This window comes from Panthera onca, chromosome D4 (assembly GCF_046562875.1).
Source record: "Panthera onca isolate mPanOnc1 chromosome D4, mPanOnc1 haplotype 2, whole genome shotgun sequence".
Taxonomy (NCBI): domain Eukaryota; kingdom Metazoa; phylum Chordata; class Mammalia; order Carnivora; family Felidae; genus Panthera; species Panthera onca.
Genome location: NC_138351.1, coordinates 1938573 through 1954940, shown reverse-complemented (window position 1 = coordinate 1954940; position 16368 = coordinate 1938573). Strand labels below are relative to the sequence as shown.

Below are 16368 nucleotides of genomic sequence, written 5' to 3'. Positions count from 1 at the left end.
CACACAGGCCAAGACTCTTCGTCTTCCTGAAAGACCCCAGAAGACATCAAGCAGACTCCCTCCAACCCTGAGAGGAAAGGGGCCCGGGATCAGGACAAGGCCATCAGCTGGTGAAGAAATTCCACCCCAAGGGATTCCCTCCCACCAGCCCTGCCCCCGACAAACCCTCTTCGGCCTGTTTGTGCACACGTGGGACCCGCGGCACGACACCAGCACAGGGCAGTACTGGGAGGGCCGTCCACACAGCTGACCCCAGAAGAACAAATAATTCAGGGGCAGAGGCGACTTCAAGAAATCTAGTTCCTGTGCTCACCAGGTCTAAGCGGCTGACACACACAAATAAGAGCACCATTCCGCTTAAAAAGGAAGAATCAAGATCCTTAAAAAGGAACAATCAAGCTTCTGCAAATTAAGGCTCCATATTTCAAAAAGAAGATACTCTGTGATCGGATGAAAACACTGAGTACAAAAAATTCAGCATTTAATCCAGACAAGAACACGCAAACATGCTCCATTCATCAAAAACGAAAATTTACAGGATGCCTGGGTGGCTCAGTCAGTTGAGCGGCCGACTTCGGCTCAGGTCACGATCTTGTGATTCGTGAGTTCGAGCCCCGCATCAGGCTCTGTGCTGACAGCTTGGAACCTGGAGCTGCTTCGGATTCTGTGTCTCCCTCTCTCTGCCCCTCCCCACACCCTCTTGTGTGCACGGTCTCTCTCAAAAATGAAATAAAACGTTAAAAAAAATTTTTTTTAATGAAAATTTACTTAAGAGAATAAAAATCAAGCTACAGACCGGAGAAACTCTTCCACGATATATCTGACACGAGACTCTATCCAGAACACGGACAGAACTCTTACAATTCTATAAAACAAACACGAAGAGGTGGACAACAAGCACATGACAAGGCACTCGCCATCCTGAGTCACCAGGAAAATGCCCATCACTGCCCGAGGCGCGCCCCACGCGCACCAGCAGGCCACCGTGACATCACTGCCCCACGCGCACCAGCACATACGATCGGAGTCTCGTTATATGAAAGTAATAGCTTAATTTTTCAAATATAAAAAATTAAAGTGAAAACATCCAATAAACGAATGAGAGCAAGAGAAGGGAACCATGAAGGGACACGAACAGCTGAAGGCCCTGACTATGTGTGATAGGAGCTGCAGGAGGACAGCCAGTCCCAGGAAGGAGGGGACAGCAGAGCAGCGGCCCCCAGAGCTGAGAGGAGAGACCTTTAGGGAGCAGTGGGTGCGGGGCCAGAAAAACAGGAAACCGGTCCTGGTCCAGACCCTTCCACGAAGCCAGGGGGCAACTCCCACCTACAGAGGACCGTGGGCCCGGGGGCCAGCTTCAGCTGCGACACGGCCCTCCGAGTGCCCACCCGGCCTGGAGTCTCACGGCCAGCCGCGCACCCAAAGACCTACTTGCCCACACACAACAGCCACAGGCTCCTTGTGGGCACCTAGGTGCAATGGCCACTGCAGGAACAGTGCAGTGCCCCCAACACAGCACTGCCCAGCAGAAGCGGGCATGGCAAAGCTGGCCTGCAGCCCCGGAGGGGCCGCTGACCTGACCGAGCCCTGTAGGGGAGGGGGGCCGTGCCGCATGGGAGAGGAGGATGGGGGCCAGCACGGCGTGGGAGAGGGGGGTCGCCCGTGTGAGGGAGGAGGACAGGGGCCCACGCCGTGTGGGGGAGGGGGGCCCGCATCAGGGAGGAGGATGGGGGCCCACGGCGCGCTCCCCACCTCCGCCACCGGCCAGGCTTCCAGTGTCACCCATTCTGGTCACCGACTCTGGAGGAAACGCTCAGGATCGTTAACACGTGTGTCCTGTTTGCCATGTATCAGCATCAATCACCAGAAATGAAAGATCTCACTGCAATTTGAGATAGCAAGTTCGTGTCATAAACGACATAACCAACCAGCCCTGAGAGGGAGAGGAGGGCGCCGCCTATGCCAAAGGTACGAGGTCAAAGACGGGGTTGGAATGTGGTCAGACTTCCAGGATGGGGCCTCTCGGGGCCCAGAGGTGGGAGGGAGCAGCCTCCTTTATATTCCAAGCCACCCAGCTATTTTTAACTTTGACACACACTGCTTGATAGCTGAAAAGGTCAGTCAGTGTATCCTCAGAGCGCTGCCCGGCAGCCCCACAGAGTGGGCCCCGGTCCTCGGGCACTGCGGGCTGATCGCTGGGCAGCCCCATCACACCAGCCCCTCCACGCAGGGAGAGCCTCCATGGAGGGAGAGCCACCCCGGCACCGGGCATGTTGCCGCTGTTTGGGACGCAATCCTGATGTGCTGGGACGCCTTGAGGTCACGAAGCAGGGCAGGAGGAAGGCCCCCAGTCCTGCATGGGCTGGCATCTGGCTGGACAGCTCACCCCTCCCAGACACAGAGGACAGGTTGCTGACACTGGCTTCCTACCACCAGACACCCCAAAGATAGTGGGAGCCCATCAGATAAAGGATAAAAGCACCCTGGGACGATGCTGTCTCATCCCCTATAGGAAAAGGGCCTAGTGGGCCATGAACGACAGCCCTGGGCAGGAGCAGGCAGCCAGGTGACCAGAGGAGGACAGCCCTGGGTCCGACCAGCCTCTCCCACGACCTGGGAGTCACCGGCTCTGCCCAAACAGCCTCCCTGGCAGGAGGGGAAGTCCTGTGACCCAGAGGACTGGGGTCACAGTCCTCTCTTGGGGGGTGGGGTCCCTGCCTGCTCTGCGGGAGGAGGGGGGGGGGGGTGTCTGCAGCCCTCTGCTCAGCCAGGCAAAGCCCAGCCAGCCTTATAAGGAGCAGAGCCGCCTGGCAACCCCGAGCCCAGGCAAGATCCATCCACACAGGGCACAGAGGCAGGGGGTGGGGGGCATGAGCAGCCAGCAGGACAGTGCCCAGGATCAGTAAAGCCAGAGGCCTGGGGTGACAACCTGGCACAGGCCATCTCTCCAGCCCCATTCGGCTAAAAAGCAAAACAAAAGAAAGCCTCAAGGATCTCTGTTGAGAAGGGTCCCATGTCAGGGAATCAGCCCAGGATGGGTGCCAAGGGACAGCTGAGCCAGGACGAGGGTCCCCGGCCCCCATGGGAAGCCACGAGGCAGGCTCCGCCCCGGCTGCTGCGGCGGTGCTGAAGTGGTGTGGGGTCAGGACGTCCCTGGGGTGCTTTCCACACAGGGAGAGCTCAGACATCTGTGTGCCTCACTCGGCCACCAGATGGTCACTGCGACTCTGGGCACGCAGGACAGGCCTGGGGTGGGGCACTCCAACATGCTACCAGACTGTGCCACCACCGGGGTGATGGGAGGGGTGGGTGGCGCTGGCCGGGGCAGCCTGGTGCCAGGGGAGAACCCCTGTGGCCTGCGGAGAAGAGAAGAAGGCACCCACTCGGGTTGCCTGCGGTTTCCATCAGCACAGGGCAGGCGGCCGCAGGGGCCCCCGAGGAGAGGCCAGGAGGCTGGCGGCTCTGGACCCCGCAGCTCCCCCCTCGGCAGCAGCGATGCTCTCCTTCTTCCCACAGTGACCTGCTCCCTCTCACGTTCACTGCAGGTTTAAAAATAAACTCCCTTCTCTTAAACCAAGTACCTCCTCAACGTCACTCATCTTAAACGACAGTCTGCGAGCCAGCGTAGGCTTCTCCTGATGCGTGTTTACAATAAAGCATCATTACTAATGTGAGGGGCTCTCAGTGGCTGCCACCAAAGGGAGGAAGCGCAGAGACAGCAGGAAGGGCCCCCTGCAGCACAGTCAGCATGGGCAGGGTCGGCGCAGGCAGAGTCAGTGTGGGCAGGGGCGGCATGGGCAGGGTCAGTGGACAGGGGTGGTGCAGGCAGGGTCAGCTCAGGCAGGGTCAGTGTGGGCAGGGTGGGGGGGCAGGGTCAGCACGGGCAAGGTCAGCAGGCAGGATCAGTGTGGGCAGGGTGGGGGGGGCAGGGTCAGTGGACAGGGCTGGTGCAGGCAGGGTCAGCTCGGGCAGGGTCGGTGCGGGCAGGGTCAGCAGGCAGGGTTGGCATGGGCAGGGTCAGTGGACAGGGGTGGTACAGACAGGGTCAGCTCGGGCAGGGTCAGTGTGGGCAGGGTGGGGGGGCAGGGTCAGCACGGGCAAGGTCAGCAGGCAGGGTCAGTGTGGGCAGGGTGGGGGGGGCAGGGTCAGTGGACAGGGCTGGTGCAGGCAGGGTCAGCTCGGGCAGGGTCGGTGTGGGCAGGGTGCAGGGTGGGCAGGTAAGATCAGCACAGGCAGGGTCGGTGTGGGCAGGGTCAGCAGGCAGGGTCGGCACGGGCAGAGTCAGTGGGCAGGGTCAGTGGGCACGATCAGTGCAGGCCAGCAGGTGTCCTCATCCAGAACCCCAGGAGGCTGCGAATCCGGCTGCTGGCCCCTCCCTGCGTTTGTAAATAATTCCGTTTTTTTTTAAGGGGGAAGTGGAGCCACCGAGCCACTCAAAACTAGGGCCTTTTGGGCCTTAGCTCGTCCAAGGCCTCCCAGCGGCCCACCCGTCCCCCAACAGGCAGCACCATGGCAGCCAGGTGGCCGCCCCACCACACCCCTGCAGGACCCTCACGTGTACAAGCGCTCATCCAAACTGTCCCCAGAGGCTGAAGTAGCATACAGGCCGTGTGTCATTGCCAGCACTTTGTGGACAATGACGGTCAACACTGCTTGAAATGGTTCCCGTGCAATTTGACGGTCTCCTCAGCCGTTCTGGAAACAGGCGAATGGAACTCCAGCGTGGGCTTGCGTTTCCCACAGACCTGAGGGGCCACAGCCTTCCACCAAAGTCCCGGGATCTCCGGACCACACGTCGCCTCCGTAAAATAATACACATTGCAATTCTGGGTTCTTGTGTCCTATGCTCATGGACTCTGAGGGCCACGCGTCCTCCCTCAGGATTGAGCCACCGTAAGAGTCGGTGGTGCCCAACTGATCACACAGACGACAAGCGTGACTGAACACACCTCCTACAAGCCGTGGGGGGGCCCTGTCCCAGTCACCAGCCATGGCCTGCGAGGAAACATTAATTGCCACTAGGTTGAGGCCAGACTGGCATTGATCACATCCACCACGGGCTCAGGTCGGCCAGCAGAGGGGTGTCCCTGTCATCAGGGCCTCTGCCAAGTTCCATGGACACGCGGTGGGCTGTGTCACCCTGTCCACAATAGTCCCCATCCCTGGATCCTCCCTGGGGTCTCATGTCGCTTTGCACCCTGGGCAAGACTGGCCACGAGGGTGAGGCCCAGGGTGGGTGCAGGTGGCAGCCCCCATCCCCGGTAAAAGCTTGGCAGGTCACTTTCAGGAATGGGCCCCCAGTGCTGGGCACCCTGGGGGGTGAAGGCCTCTGCCCCACCTCCGACAAGGCCCTGGGTCAGGAGCTGGAGGACCTTTCAACACCCTCCTCACAGAGCAGACAGGCCACAGAGGGAAGCCATCGGGGGTGGGGAGCAATCAAGGCCTATGTGGGCACACGGCCACGTGCCGCCACCAGCATCCATGGGGCACAGCACACCCAGGGGCAGGAACGCGCTGGGCAAGCCTGAGCCCACCCCCAGGTGGTGCCCACCCCTAGGCCTCCACCCAACAAAACTTCTCTGAGGACCTCAGGCCTCACATGGACCGGGCAGACCTGAACCAGCCCCACAGACAGTCCTGGGCACTGGCAGGCAAATGTGGCCAAGATGGGCTTCCTCTGGACACAGGCCTGAGCAGGCCTCCCTGATGGGGTCTGGGGCAGTGAGCACTCCACTGTCCAGCTGGCCCCTCCTGGCCGGCCACAGGGTCTCAACTCCAAGCCGTGGCCTGGCTGCACCCTGTCCCCTCTGTATAGCAGCAAAGGACAGAGATCTCCCAGGACCCATTCTTTCTGGGAAGTAGGCAGGCAAGGGAGAACAGGGTATGGGGCCGCCAGGGCGGTGGGACGATGGAAAGGAAGAGGCCAGGGCAGCAGACTGCAACAGTCAAGAATCGGCTCTAACCCTGGGACCCAGGCCTGGAGAAGAGGGTCATCACAGTGTGAAATGCAATGGCAACAGGGCAGCATACGAGCCGGCAAGGGAAACCCAGCGGCCACGCCCCCATGGGCTCCCACGTGCTGGGGGAGTGTCCACACTGGGCACAGGCGACCCAAGGCCCAGCAGGCAGCGGCCAAGCAGCAGCCATGCCCCGCACCAGACCACACCCCACGTCTGCTTTTTAGGATGGACAGTCTCACCCCAGGCCGCGTCCCCACAGGACACCTCAAGACAGATGTGGACACACCGAAGTCACAATCAGCCGGGTGGAACACCCCAACCAAGGACAGTGTCTGCGGGGATGGGTGGGGCAGGACAGTCAATACCACCCTGCCTCGGGGCCAGCGGTTGCCACGCTGCAGGGGCTTTGGCCACCAATGGCCTCAGGACAGTGTCCCGAGTGGGTATGCCCCGGGCCTGAACATCTACGGTCTCGTTCCAGGCCAGCCGCTGGACCAGGGGGTGGGGTAGGGGGTCACCACCAGATAGACCCAGTGCAAGTGATGCACAGGGGCTGAGGGCAGCCGGGGGTGAGGGAAGGTCCACAGCTCACATCTGCCCCAGTGCTATGAACTGACGCCTCGGCTCCTCCCAAGTTGGCAGCAAGAGCCTTGGGGCCAAATCAAGACGGGACAGTAGGTGCTCAGTGCACACACCTGAAACACGAGCCACCAGCTCTCGGTCTGACTCCAGTGAAGAGACAGGAGCCCCCCACATCCAGCCCAACAAAACAGCTCTGAGTCACATGTGGCTGTGAGTGCTTATCATGCAGCTATTGCAAATTGAGATGTCATCAAAGTATAATAAATATATCCCAGGTTTCGAAGACACAGTAATTTATTTATAATTGTGTGAACCTCGTTAATAGTCTCGTATTTTACATATCAAAAAAAACCACAATACTTTGGATGTATTGACTCAAATAACAATATTAAGGGGCACCTGGGTGGCTCAGTCAGTTAAGCGTCCGACTTCAGCTCAGGTCATGACCTCAAGGTTTGCATTCAAGCCCCATGTCAGGCTCTGTGCTGACAGCTCAGAGCCTGGAGCATACTTTAGATTCTGTGTCTCCCTCTCTCTCTGCCCCTCCCCCACTCATGCTGTCTCCCTCTCTCTCTCTCTCTCTCTCTCTCTCTCTCTCTCAAAAATAAACATTAAAAAAATTAAAAAAGAAGAAAAATATTAAGATGAATTCCACCTGTTATTTTTACAGTGTCAACGTGGCCATTAAATCAAGTATTACAAGCGTAAACTCACATTACGTTCTTACAGGATAGTAACTGCCTTAGAGCACCAGCTCCATGCAGCGGACTTGAAGCTGAGCCCCTGGGCAGAGCTTGTGCAGTCAGACAGGGAACACCCAAGCTTTCAGTCTACTTCCTCCAGGAGAGTTAAGTGCTGGGAGAATGGATGAAACAGAACAGAACAGCCCTCACAAAGACTGAGGTTCAATTCCAGACAGGATTAACATGTCCTGCTCTTATTATAAGCATCTGCTGATGGCAAAAGTAAACCTTCTCTAGCGGAAGACAAAATCACCCACAACTTCAAATATCTCCACAAGCTTTAAACATGCCAGTCAAAAATTAATTTAAAAAATTAATTTTAAAAAATTTAAAGAAAGAAAAAAAAGTAGCAACGAACTCCCAATGGATCCAAATACTGTAAGCATCAGACAGACATTAACATTACTATGATTAGTATAGTTAAGAAAATAGACAACAGAAGGGGGGGGGGGGGCACGCTCAAGCACAGAGGAGGGGAGGAGAGACAGAGGGAGAGAGAGAATCCCAAGCAGTCTCCATGTTGTCACTGCAGAGCCCAACCCAGGGCTTGAACTCATGATTGAGTCCATGACCTGAGCCAAAATCAAGAATTGGGCGCTTAACCAACTGAGCCACAAGAAAGACTTTTAAAATTTATGTAATGTTTATTTATTTTTGAGAGAGAGAGAGAGAGAGAGAGAGCAAGCAGGGGGAGGGCAGAGAGAGAGGGAGACACAGAATCCGAAGCAGGCTCCAGGCACTGAGCTGTCAGCACAGAGCCCAACACAGGGCCCGAACCCATAAACTGTGAGATCATGACCAGAACCGAAGTTGGACACTTAACCAACTGAGCCACCCAGGCACCCCAGAGACAGATTCTTAATTATAAAGAACTGATAGTTACCGGAAGGGAGGGGAGGGGAGGGGAGTGGGGAGATGGGTTAAATAGGTGATGGAGATTAAGGAGGGCACTTGTGATGAGCACTGAATAATGTATGGAATTGCTGAATCACTATACTGTACCCCTGAAACTAATACAACACTGCATGTTAACTATACCGAAATTATAATAAAGGTTTTAAAAATTAAAAATGAAAATTCAGTAAAAAAGAAAATAGATAACCAAGGTTCACCAGAACTAAAATCCATGAAATAAGAACCAAATGGAATCTAGAGCTAAGAAATGAAATAGGGAACTCAATATATGGGGTTAACAGCAAATTAGACACAGCTGAAGATGGTACCAGTAAACTGGAAGGTAAAATCATAAGAAATATATAGACTGGAACACGGATATACAAACAGATGGAAAATACAGGAAAGAAGACACAAAGCTCACAGAACACAGTGGAAATGTCCAACCCATGTGTAATGGGATTCCGGAAGAGGAGGACATAAAGATGGGACAAAAGCAATATGCATAAAATAACACCCCAAAGTTTTCCAAAACCGAAGCAAGACATCCAGACATAGATTCAAGAAGTGCTATAAACCATGTGCAAGTTAAATCCAAAAAACACTGTGCACATTACAGCAAAATAAAACACACAAAGAAAATCTTAGAAGTAACATCACAAAAGGCAAGTAGGGATGGGTAGCTGGAGGTTAGTGTTCTAAGACCCTTACATGCCCAGGATGTGGTAGAAGTCAAAGATACGTGTCATAATCTCAGGTGGAACAAGTAAAACTTACAAGAAAATGAATGACAAACTCCCAAGTGCAAAGTCCAACCTGCCCACCACTCTAAGAACGGTGCATCCAAACTACAGGGCAGACTTGTCCAAGACCACACCTCAGCTGTTAAATGTACCACCACACAGACACGCAAGGATGCAATGAAATAATGACCAAAAATTATAAATTCCCAGTGACGTTAAGTAAAAGAAAATGACAGGTGAAGCAAGCTTGCAGCATCACCCTACTGTGTGCCATCCTCCATCCTGCCCCCTTGACCATCCACCCTACAGCCCACACAGAAGCACAGCCATCCTGTTGCTCCAATAACCTACGGGAAGATGACGCACGTGTCCCTCCCAAGATCAGAATGGAATTCCAAATCCAACGTGGAGTCAGTGCTCAGTGGGCTCCCTTCCTCTGGTGGATGACGGTAAAGTCACTTCCCCAGCTCACGACAGAGACACAGACAAGCCATGCCTGACACCCCACAGGGATTCTCTGCCCCAACTCATGGTGTCTTTGCTCCAACAGGTGGGACCAACCCTGCAGCCCAGTAAAACCGAGGTCTGACACCCTGAGAATTGGGAGTCGAAAGAGCTGGTATCAGGGGGTCTCTCCTTGATGCTCACACCCTCGCGGGTGAGATGCCCCCACCTGTTCCACACCTACATGAATCTCTCACTTGAGACCAACATTTACCAATAGCCATGACCTGCCAGATAGCCATGCACCAGGCCCACAAAGGTGACCCTGGACATGACCTCTGCCCTCACATCTCAACCTTGAGGCACACAAACTGAGATGCTGTCCAGAAGGCAGAGAGGCTCCGCACTAGCAGGTTGGATGTGGCCCCAGCCAACCGCTCCCACTGCTTCCAGATGTGTGTCCTTGGCCACAGGCTACTGCAGGGGCCTGAGTGTCCCAAGTCCTGGGGGCCAGTGTTAGGAGGGTCTCAGTGAAAGGCCTCTGTCTGGCAGACTGATGGGGTGAGGACTGCCTCTCTGGACATTGCCCTGCCGGAGGGCGGACTCACACTGCCACCCCATCAGACAGGTAAACCACACTGAGCACAGCGACCGGATCAGCTAACAACCACCTAAGGCCAACCTCCTCATCTCAACTACCTGTGCTGGCTTTGCCAAAACCCAAAGTGGTCCAGGAAGAGGGAATGAAATCCCTCAGTTCAGTAGCTCCCTACAGAGACAGAACAAATGAATAAGTTAAGTTAGTAAACAAACAGATGCCTTCAGGGCTTGCCCCTCACCCCCAACACCCCACCCCACCCCCCACCTCTGCTCAGCATCCCAGAGACAGGGGCCCTTCTCCAGGTGCAGGGTCTGGCCCCACTCAGCATCCCAGACACAGGGGGGCCCTTCCCCAGGGGCAGGGTCTGGCCCCACTCAGCATCCCAGACACAGGGGGGCCCTTCCCCAGGTGCAGGGTCTGGCCCCACTCAGCATCCCAGAGACAGGGGGCCCTTGCCCACCCAGGTGCAAGGTCTGGCCCCACTCAGCATCCCAGAGACAGAGGGCCCTTCCCCATCCAGGTGCAGGATCTGGCCCCGCTCAGCATCCCAGAGACAGGGGGTGCCTTCCTCAGGTTGAGGGTCTGGCCCCACTCAGCATCCCAGAGACAGGGGGCCCTTTCCCACCCAGGTGCAGGGTCTGGCCCCCCTCAGCATCCCAGAGACGGAGCGGGGGGCCTGCCCAAGTGCAGGGCCTGCCTGCCTCCACCCATTCCCTGCTAGGATGCCCAGAGATGTGGACCTGAGAGCCAGGCTGTGGGAGCCTGGGAATGTGGCTGGTACAGCTGCAGAGAGCCATCATATCTCAGAGTGGAGTGCACGTGCTCCAGACGGGTAGGCTTGCAGGGACTCAGGACTTGCGCACACACACAGTGGGGTGAGTTCCCGAAGCTCGTCCTCCAGCTCACCCCCCCACAGCGCCACTCTGCAGACAGCAGGTCTCGGGCACACCCCTCACCAACTGACCATGGCAAGTGCACCACTGTGGCCGGCACCCCTAGTCACCAGCACAGACCCTAGGAACACGTGGTCCCTGGCCTGCCCCCGCTCATCCAGCCTCACTCACTCCAGAGCCTCTCACACACCCCATGGTCCTCCCCAAGCCCACGGGCAGGAGCACGGCAGCCTAGTAGGGGTGGTGCTCAGCAGGGAGAGGTGGGGACCACTCCCTGAGACGGACACTGCACAGGGCAGTGAGCCACGCCCCACGGGGGCCTATCCACCCCAGACTCATGGGTCAGGGCCCTACTGCCCCATCTCTGCCACCCTCACAACCCCCTCCCTACCAGGGCACAGAGCACTGAGAAAAGTGCCAGCCTCGCTCATCAGCATCCTCAAGCGTCCTCTGCCCATCTGGACACGGATGGGCTCTTCCCTCCTATGCCACGGGCACTCATGACTCCCCAGGTCAGGGCCGGGGCTCAGACTGCATGTGATCTGTACAAACAGATCATCAACTTCCTCACAAGGCTATGCCACCCTCAAGGCCACCCGTTCTGGGGCCACAGTCATCCCTGCGACTCTGTAAACCGGACGTGGGGGGCGTCCCTGATCCAAGAAGGAGTCTGGGGGAGGCATCCTGAACTGGACACCGGAGGCCGTAGCAAACTCAGCACCCGCACCAGCCTCACTGGACAAGAACGGCAGCACCTGCCCACGGCTACGCAGCCAGACACAGATTTCGTTCCCTCTGCCAGGCACAGCCTAGAAACACCCCCAATCCCTACAGATCCCCCACCTCCCAGCCCCCGACTGCATACGTGTGGACATGTACACTCAGGACACGCAGAGCAAGCGACCCAGTGATGGGAACGGGCGCTCTTCCTCCAGAGAAACCCATTTCCTCTAGTGTCTTCAAGATGTTTCTCAGGAAGAAGCAAAGACACCGTTACACAGAGGTGCGCGTGCCCAGAAGGCTGTGGTGCTCAGCGGGGACCCTCGCCCTTGGCCCTGCAGGGATGGCCACCAAAACCCAGGCTGGGCATGTGTGGCATTTCTTCACCGCACAGCTATTTACGGTTGTCAAGAAATAGTACAGACGCGGAGGACAGCGGGGAGTCAGGTGGGGCCACAGGTGAAAAGCACCAGGCTGGGGTTTAATAAAACTCCCACGGTGAGGACCAGACGATGAAGGAGAATGGTCACCTTCAGGAGGTGAGCCTGGGGCCTTGCTTCCTTCTTCCTGTGTCCCCGATTCTCTGCAACCTGAACTTCACGAAGCTGTAAGCAGAGCAGCCCTCCGGCCACGCCCCTGTGCTGGGCTTCCGTCCCCCAGGGGAGGTGACCGTGCGCTTATTTCCTCAAGTGCCCCCTTCCGCGTCTGTCCCCTAAATGGCTGCAGAGTTTGCCTCCCCGGAGACAGAATTCCCAATTTTGTAAAAGCCACAAACCCCGAATGCCTCTCTTTGTTGGCTCTCTGGCTCAAGGAGGCAGAGGGGCAAGCGGGCAGAGAGTGCATACAGCACCTCCCACGTGCTGAGTGCCCGTATAGTGCCCGCTGGGTGCACCTATATCGCCGGCTGGGCACCGGGTGCACCTGTAGCGCCCACCGTGTGCTGAGTGGCAGGACACAGGGTCCTCCCTGGAGGGTGGCGGTCAAGGTCCCCCCTACCTTCAATGTCTGCACATGGGAGTTCACCCAAGATTGAGAGTTTGGGGAGTCGATTCATGTCCAAGATGTGCCCAGTAATAATGAGAGAGAGGAGGCTGGATGGTCGTTCCACTTCCTGGCCTCTTTGGGATTTCCATGATGACAAGGCAGAAATACCTCTGCTGGGCCTCAGTGCACTTCCGGCACGGCTGGCCTTGCCTCTGATGTGAACGCCCCAGCCTGGCAAGGCACAGGCATCCTGGGTGGCCCCACGCCCCGGCCCCCGCAAGCTGCTGTCACCCCCACCAGGCAGAAGACGAGGTGGAGGGTCAGGGAGATGCTCTGGCGACCCTATGGTGCTGCACACCTAGCCGCCTCCATTACACATTCCCCCAGGAAGCCCAGGAGCCAGTGGATGAGCCCCCGAGGGGCCAGGGGCCGCACGCCCCACTGGGCTTGTTCCCCAGAGGCTCTCCTCCCTGCGGGCAGCAGGTGCATCACGCGTCACCCTCAGCACTCCTTGAGGGTGGGCCGGGCCCACACAGACCCCAGCACTGGCCCACGAACAACCCCACCCAGCACCCAAGCGTGCAGGGGCCAGGCAGAGCCCGGGGGTCCCCGTCACGGTGCTGTCACCAAGGAGTGCCACACGCCGAGGTCACCTGTGCTCACAGCCACCAGGACCAGCCAGTGGGGCAGCTCGGACCCTACAGGAGCAAGAGGCCCACGTGGTAAGGAAGAAGCTGACCTCGGACGCCATGCCATCCACGGAGGCCTCGAGGGGAACGAAGGTGTCTCAGAAGGAGACCCCCAGCAGAGACACGCACGACCACCTGGTGTCCTTGGTGACCTCATCCTGGGCAGAGTGTGGGATCTCACCACGCGAGGCTCCCCATAGGGTCTGGGCCGCGGTTGGCACCAAAAAGCAACTTCCCCCAGAGCTCCCGGGAAACTCTCCTTCCGGCCACTGGCTAAGCCCTGAGGCTGAGGGGCTTCTGTCGAGCCACTACCGTGACCACCGGTCTCTCCCAGCATCCAGAGTCACTGCCCAGAGCCCCGAACACCCTGTGGACCTCGGGACGTGCTTGCTGCCTCGGAGGCTGCTCACGGGAGCTGGCATCTCTGACCCTGTCTACAGGGGAAGGAAGGGCCAGTGTCCACGCAACCACGGGGAGCCCTAAGGCCTCCCTGAACACAGCCCCAGCTCTGCCTGAGCGGAACTCACTTAAAGAGTAAAAGTCAACACCAAAGATAAAATAAAATCTCTCCGCAGTGCCAAAAATACCTCCCCTAGGGATGAGGGAGCAGGCGCCAGCTTCCACAGCAGCAACTGTTGCTATGGATACAGGGCTCCAGCCGGCAGGGGGGTGGGGACAGAGATGAGGGAAAAGGGACAAGAATGGGAAAGGGGGACAGAGGTGGGGAGGGAGACGGAGAGGGAGGAGGGGGCAGAGATGGGGGAGGGGAAAGAGATGAGGGAGGGGACAGAGGTGGGGGAGGGGACAGAGGTGGGGGAGGGACAGAGATGAGGGAGGGGACAGAGGTGGGGGGACAGAGATAAGGGATGGGACAGAGGTGCGGGAGGGGACAGAGGTGGGGGAGGGACAGAGATGAGGGAGGGGAGAGAGATGGGGGAGGGGACAGAGGTGGGGGAAGGAGACAGAGGTGGGGGAGGGACAGAGATGGGGGAGGGACAGAGATGAGGGAGGGGACAGAGGTGGGGGGACAGAGATAAGGGATGGGACAGAGGTGCGGGAGGGGACAGAGGTGGGGGAGGGACAGAGATGAGGGAGGGGACAGAGGTAGGGGGACAGAGATAAGGGATGGGACAGAGGTGGGGAGGGGACAGAGGTGGGGGAGGGACAGAGATGAGGGAGGGGACAGAGGTGGGGGGGACAGAGATGAGGGAGGGGACAGAGGTGGGGGAGGGGACAGAGGTGGGGGGACAGAGGTAAAAGATGGGACAGAGGTGGGGGAGGGGACAGAGGTGGGGGAGGGAGAGATGAGGGAGGGGACAGAGGTGGGGGGACAGAGATAAGGGATGGGACAGAGGTGCGGAAGAGATAGAGATGAGGGAGGGGACATAGATGGGGGAGGGGACAGAGGTGGGGGAGGGACAGACATGGGGGGACAGAGGTGGGGGGGGACAGAGGTGGGGAGGGGACAGAGGTGGGGGGACAGAGATGAAGGAGGGGACAGAGGTGGGGGGAGGAGACAGAGGTGGGGAGGGACAGAGATGAGGAAGGGGACAGAGATGGGGGAGGGGACAGAGGTGGGGGAGGGGACAGAGGTGGGGGGGACACAGATAAGGGATGGGACAGAGGTGGGGAGGGGACAGAAGTGGGGGGACAGAGATGAGGGAGGGGACAGAGGGTGGGGGGAGGAGACAGAGGTGGGGAGGGACAGAGATGAGGAAGGGGACAGAGATGGGGGAGGGGACAGAGGTGGGGGAGGGGACAGAGGTGGGGGAGGGACAGAGGCAGGACAGGAGGCAGGCTGGTCAGTGGTGAGAAGGGAAGGGACCAGCAGAGCACAGGGCAGCCCTGGCCCTCATGCCCATCCCTTGTGACCCAGGTCTGCAATACAGACTTCGGGGAGGCTGTGTGAACAGTAACTGCACCAGAAAGGCAGGCGGTACGGAGGACCGTCCGCAATCGTGAGCGCGGGTCTGAGGGAAGCGCGACACAGCCTGACCCCCCTTTCGCAGCTGACTCCCTCACCTAAAACTGTACCACCAGCAGGGGCCTGAGGAAGGGTCCTCTCCCACACTCCCTGCCTCCTGCTGTGGGGGCCCCGGGCCCTGGGGGACCCCACCTGGCACGTGAGGGCTACCGGCCCCTCGGGCCCCCCGGACACGTGTAGATCTGTGGTGGGCGGACGGGGTTATGTGCGCCACCCCTCCGAGAGCCAGGCCCGGGATGGGAGCTGTGAGCCTAGGAGCCTGTCCTCCTGCAGCCCAGGGGCCCACGTGCTGGGGCCAGCCACGCCCGCCCAGAGGTTCTGCCCCCATGGGCCCTGCTCCAGGCTCCCTCCAGAGGCCTCCCTGCCCTTCAGAAGCTGCCCGACCTGGGCCTCAGGCCGTTCTTCGCCACAGGAGGCTACCGTTCCCAGGAGGGCTGCGGGCACCTCACTCGCAGCCATCAGGCCCTGTCCCGAACCCTTTCCACATCACCCTCCAACGTCCCCTCGTCCCCACTGACCAGGCCAGGCGCTTAAGATGCCCACGTGTCCCAGTGAACAGAGCCCCTCCCCTCCAGCACCCACACCACACACCTGCCCCTGAGGAGCCCAGCACCCGGCCTGGCCAGCCGGGTGGCCTCTCCAGGGCCTCAGCTGCACGCTGTCCCCTGGGGGGCAGGATGGCTTCCTGTGGCTGCCTCAGCAAACAACACACACTCACTCTCAAGTCTGAGAGCCAGAAGCAAGAAAGAAGCCTCACGGCCAAGTCAAGGTGATCTACACAGGGCCGCTTCCTTCTGGGGCCCCTTGGAGAATCCGTCCCTTTGTCCACCTCCCAGAGGTCACCACATCCTGCTCTTGTAAGGACCCAGGACCTGCCCGCCAGGCTGGTGTCACTGCTGTGACTTCAGCTCGGGAGGCTCCGCCGGCAAAGCACGCTCCAGGCTCTGGACAGTGCCTCCCCCAGGTCAGACTCCCGGCCCCCCTCCACACGGCCCCCAGGAAGGGTCCTCCCAGCCCCAGGCGGCAGGGGCTCCAGCCCACCCTCCCCCAGCAGAGGCGTCACTGTGGGGGTTCTGAGTGACCAATGGTGGAGGCCGTCTCCGACCTTACAGCCTTCAGGCTTCATGGGCC

The 16368-nt window shown here is 58.6% G+C and overlaps 1 protein-coding gene across 9 annotated transcripts in view; it reads right to left on the bottom strand.

Annotated features, from left to right (window-relative positions):
* Positions 1–16368, bottom strand: part of WNK2 (WNK lysine deficient protein kinase 2) — a 130729-nt gene that overhangs the window by 94418 nt on the left and 19943 nt on the right. The window lies entirely within an intron of this gene.